This window comes from Vigna umbellata, chromosome 1 (genome assembly GCF_029865625.1).
Source record: "Vigna umbellata cultivar VRB3 chromosome 1, Vumbellata_1.0, whole genome shotgun sequence".
Lineage (NCBI taxonomy): Eukaryota > Viridiplantae > Streptophyta > Magnoliopsida > Fabales > Fabaceae > Vigna > Vigna umbellata.
The window spans coordinates 16,648,400-16,654,367 of record NC_142165.1 but is presented as its reverse complement, the minus strand read 5'-3'; positions in this window follow the sequence as shown (position 1 = coordinate 16,654,367).

Here is a 5,968-nt window from a genome sequence, read left to right as displayed (position 1 = left end):
TTACGAATCCAATAATTAATCATAGTTTGAATTATCTGATAAGTCAGGAGTGAATCTAGTTGATCATCACACTGAATTAAAATATAATATTGATCAACATAAAATATAATTATTCGTAATTGGATCGTGATTAGCTAATATTAATAAAAAATCAATCTCAAAATTTATGAGTAATTAAAGACTTAGAGATAAAAGAGATATATGATTTTGTATTTACTACATTATTAATTGTTATAATATATAAGTGAGATACAAACCTCACTTAATAGATCTATCCTAACAATATTTTTTATTTATTAAGCATTTCAATTTCACTCGCTATCGGATCACTCAATTTTTACTGTGTATATATATTTTTTCAATGTTCATTTGATTTTAAATGTGATTAATAGGAGTCATGTGCCAAATTCCTATAGTCAAATGCTAAAAGGAATTATTGATCACTTTCCAGAAAATGATAAAGCTTCATCATCATCGTCATGAAAGTGTATAATAATAATATCCAATAATAAAATACGCTCCTTAGTTAAAATTAAATAAAATTATCTAAATGTGTATACAAAATTATTGTGTTATTATAGGGCACAATTTGATGGGAATCTAAAAAGGTTGGACAAAAGCACAAAAAGTTGGTCCTTGATTTCTGCTGGTTTATTTTATTATATTACCACACAGAAAACAATGTTTTTTCAAATAATCACAATGGTATCAATGTTATTGTTTACTTGCGTTAAAGGGTGTAATCAAATATGATCACGTGTGACAAATTGATACTTTCTTATATTTCACCATAAATATTTTTTTTATACATAATACAATCACTTTTAAAAAGTAATGTAATACTTAAAAAACAAACTTTAAACTTAAATCTAATTCAATTCTTAAAAAAATCACCACTTGATTTGTATCTATTTATTTATTATAAATAAGTTTTGATATTTAATTATGGAACTTCCACACAACTTAATTAATAAATAAGAAAATTTACAAAATTATATTTTAACTTATGATTTTCCATATTAAAAAATAAATTTAAAGTCAAACTCAAATAGACTTAACTTATAATATAAAATTTACATTTACTTATATATTATAAATTAATATTATTTTTAATTAATGTGAATATTTTAATAATAATTATTAAAAAGTAAATTTTTATATTTATAAAAATAATTAATTAATATAAAGTATGTATACATTTTTTTTAGTATAAAAATAATAAAATCTTAAATATTAAGACCTCTAAAATATTTTTATCTAATGGAATTACATAACAAATATATTTATATTAAATTAGTGTAGAAACAACGTCACTTCACAATTGAAAAGAGAAAAAAAAATGTTTCTTTATAATATAAAATGATAAATACTTTCTTTAAAGACATTTCATTCTATCTGCTATATTCCTCCTCATATATCTATGTCAAATTTTCATAAAATGATTTATAGTGAATTATTAACAATATATTAACAATATCGTAAAGTGAATTATTAACAATATATTAACAATATCATAAAAAAGACATTATCTCAGATAAAATATGTAAAGTGAATTATTAACAATAATAGTTTTTAAAAAATAAAATAAAATAATCAAATAGCATATCGTATTTTGTATAAATACTTAAAACTTTTTATCTTTATTATGAAATATAAATATAATATTCAAATAGCATAAATTTAACATACATAAAATTCAAAACGACTAATTCCATGCCGATAATTTTTATCTTTATTCTTGTAAAGATTTGACATTTAACTATATTTTGAGGATTATTGTTTCTATAAATCCACTATCAATAGCAAAATCACTTTAGTTTCTCTAAGATGCCTTTATTGGAAATAAATTTTCTATAATAGATTTATTTTTAAATATACTTTGTTTTATTTTTATGTTTATTTTATTGTTCTTTAAAAAATTGAAATTCTTTTTGAGATTTATAATTTTTGAAAAAAAGTCAAAATTCTCTTTCGATTTTTCTTATACATATGAAAATTTTAGTTTAGTCTTAAAATTTAAATAAAAACCTGAAATTAATTTTCATTCTCACATTCATATTTTATTTCATGCAGACTGTGCTTAATAATATATTACCAAAATACAATCTACTATACATATAAGAAAATAATATATTATGAAAATTACTCCTGTACCCATTCTTATTTTGATGACAGCTGTCCTTTTTTATGCTCTTTTTGTCATTTCCGTTTTTCTCTTTTTTCGTAGTTCACTTTTTTAACTCTGTCCATGAAAAAACTGATTTAGCTGTAGAGAAATGATAACATGAGTTAATTTAACAACGGTGAAATGGTTTTAAAAATATAAAGTTTTGTATTTTTTTAAGAAAAAAAGAAAGTAAAAAGTAAAAAGTAAAAAGTAAAAAGTAAGTAAGAATATTATAAATATAAAAGATTTATGTGTGTTAAACGAATGATTTTTAACATTTTTTTATTTTTTTTCTCCCAAATTTTCAATCAAATATAGAAGAACTTGTGTGTTCTGCATCCTCGCTAAAATTCCTTGAAGAGGAAGAACCCTGGTTAAAGCATATAAGATACACTATTTTTTTTTACAATGTACACAAGTTCATGCTGAATTCTTAAGAGTTTTGCATGCTCCTCAACTGCCTTAGATTCAAATATATGCTCCATTATTTTTTATGTAAGAAAGATAACTTATGTGTAGATAAATTTATGTTTATTTTATATTTTATCAGATGTGTAATTTTGTTTGTATCTAAGGTTTTAGCAAAAAGGCTTTGTGTCTGCTCAATAAGTTTTATTCGAGGAGCATGAAGTGGAGATCCTTTGCTTGCCATCGGATTTTTCCCGAGTTCCCAATAAGGCATCAGGAATTGCCAATGAAGCAGTTATCTTTGAGCATGCCCAGTGCATTATCACCACCTCTTGATTCATTCCAAGATGTTCTGATATTTTTAGAGCAAGCAGATGTTGGTGAACATTAATCAGGCGACCGATCAGAACAAATTTTCACCAGTCCGCTGGCGTGAAATGTCAAATTCATGACCTGCAGCATCAACACAAGCTTCAACTGCCTCAGGAAGAGACGATCTTATCAATCTCAAATTTTCATCAGCCTTGGCACTTCGCCTATCAAAATGATACAGGGCATCAACCTTAACATTTTGTACTAATTTTGTATAAATTATTTTGGGATTGAATCATATGTGTGTACTTTCTTCCTTGATCGTTATTAATATTATTATTATTATTACAATTCATATTACAATTAACATTGTTATTATCAATATCACCAGTATGATTATTATTATTATTATCATCATGGCTTAATACCTCTTTTGGTCCCTCAGAAATAGGGGTTGTGTTCAAAATAGTTTTAGCTTTTTTAAAAAGTAACAAATGATTCAAACTTTTGAAAAAAAAGGTTAAGTTAATCCTTTTTGCTAACGGCATCAAAAATTAAATGGTATTACGTGGCAGTGAGGTTAAAATTGTAAAAAAAAAAATAGATTGGATGTTGTTAAGGCTTCCAAGGAGTTTTGAGACTGTATTCAGCGGTAAACAACTCTCCACTCAATCTGCTTCTTTGTCTCAGATTCTCTATTATGCATTCCAAATAAAAATTCCTCATACATTTCGAGCTGTTCATTTCTGTAATATTAATTTCATTTCTTTAGAAGATTATTAATTATTAATCTATATATGGAGTTACTTTTCACAAGATCTTCAATCATCCTCCAAATTTTGAAATATCACAAATCTGTCAAAATATTTCATTTATTTGAGAAGTGGAGGAGTTCAATTTTCGTGTTAGAAAAAAGTGGTCAAGATACAACTCGCCTATGCGAAGAAACAACCCGCCTCTGCCATGACCATTGCGCTGCGAAGAGGTCGTGTCTGCGCTTCCTGCGAAACAACCCAAAACAGAGAAGAAGAGGGTTTTCCTTGCGCCACAAAGGGCCTCGCGATTCCGTCACAGTACTTGCCAGATCGTGTCACCGCGAGCCACCACGACCTTCTTCGACATGATCTCCTCCCACGGTCCCTTGCGAACTCACCGTCAGCCACTACACTACATAAGACAAAAACGCCGCCTGCGTCGCGCTCCCACATCTCTGTCGTCTTTGCCGCCATAAGGCTTCTGCTCGAGACAAGGATAACTCTCAGAGTAGAGTTGTCTGCAAAAAAGAAGAACTCAGGATTAAGTTGTTAGCGTGAAAGAAACAAAAGAAAATTGGGAAGAAGAAGACAAGTTCTTGACTAGGTTTCTGACAGTGAATTAGCTTTTAAAAATTTAATTAGAGTCAGAGTGATTTTAATTAAATTACCTATTAAGATTAGAGGTAATTAGAAATTGTTATTTACATTGGTTAATGAAACTCTTACTCTTCATAAATTTTTTAATTATAAATTAAAAGGAATCTTTGTCCAATTCAACATTTTTTAGTAATTATTTAATTTTTTAATAGTTATTTATTTTCTTTTAAAGAATTATTCAATTTTTTATTTTATATTTCTGACAGTATCACACAATTATTAAAACTGGACATCTCATGTTATTTTTTAAAAATTTAAGACCATTTCGAACACAATCCTTTTTTCGGAACAAAAAAAGTATTAAGCCTGTTATTATTTATAATTGTTATTTTTTAATATTATTATTATTATTATTATCAGTATAGTTATTATTATTATTATTATTATGCGTACGCACGGCTCACAGGCTACAGGCTAGTTTAGTATATTTTATAGATTGCATCAACTCAACAAAATTTACAAAGTGAACGCCGCGATATCCGGAAAATGCTGCGGCGTCATCGTGCTGTTACTATATATATAGGTGTGTGTGTGAGAATCCAGAAAAGGGTGAGAAGAGAAGAAAGGATGAGAGAGAGAAGCAAAGAAGAAGAGTGTGAGATGGGAGTAGGAGCGTTGTTGAAGAAGGATGTTGCAGTTGCAGAGGCACCCATTGTTCTGGGACTGCAACCCTCAGCCATGATTGACCACGTGGCAAGAGTGGATTGGTCTTTGCTTCATCAAATTTCCGGTGAACATGGAGGCTCCATACCTGTACTACTACTCACACCCCCCCATCACCAATTTACTTCCTTTTCATTTCCTCACTCTCACTCTTAACTTTTTTTCGCTTTTATTATCACTTCCGCTAGGTGGGTTCTTACAATCTTCTCTTTTTTTTTATGCTTACATTTTCAAAGCATAGCTTTTCTGTTAAATTATTCTGCTGTGATCCTTCATCACATGACATGACATGAAAATCTGTTTCACGATGGTAGGTTGAGCTTGTAGAGCTTGAAAATATACTGAGGGAGGTGAAAATCCATGTTCTCTCATGCCATGATGATGACCCTTCTGCTGCAAATGTCAAGACCTTGGCTGGAGGTAGTGTTGCAAACACGGTTCGAGGGCTGAGAAGTGGGTTTGGGATTTCTAGTGGAATTATTGGGGCTTGTGGAGATGATGACCAAGGAGAGTTCTTTGTCCATAACATGAATTTCAATGGAGTTGACCTCTCTAGACTCAGGAAGAAGAAAGGACATACAGCACAGGTTTCCTCAACATCACACATATTTGCTTAAAACTTACAAACATTTTCTTAAATGCTTTTGGTATTGTTGAGTTGTTTTTCAGTCCAAGTAAGAGTTTAACCTCGGTTATCGGTAACAGAATACCGATTACAAGATCAATATCAAAGTTTTGTCAAATAGTTTATTGTATCAGTAAATGTTTTGTTCAAAAGTAGAAATGTAACGGCTTAACTATCTGATACAGTGTGTTTGTTTGGTTGATGACTTGGGAAACCGAACCATGCGACCCTGTCTCTCTAATGCTGTGAAAGTTCAGGTACATGACTTCATTGTGTGTGTCTCAAATATACATGCATTTAGTTCGAGTTGAAACAACATCAACTAAATTGTGTTATGTTTGACAATTATTCTGCTTTCTTTTTGCAGGCGGACGAGTTGAC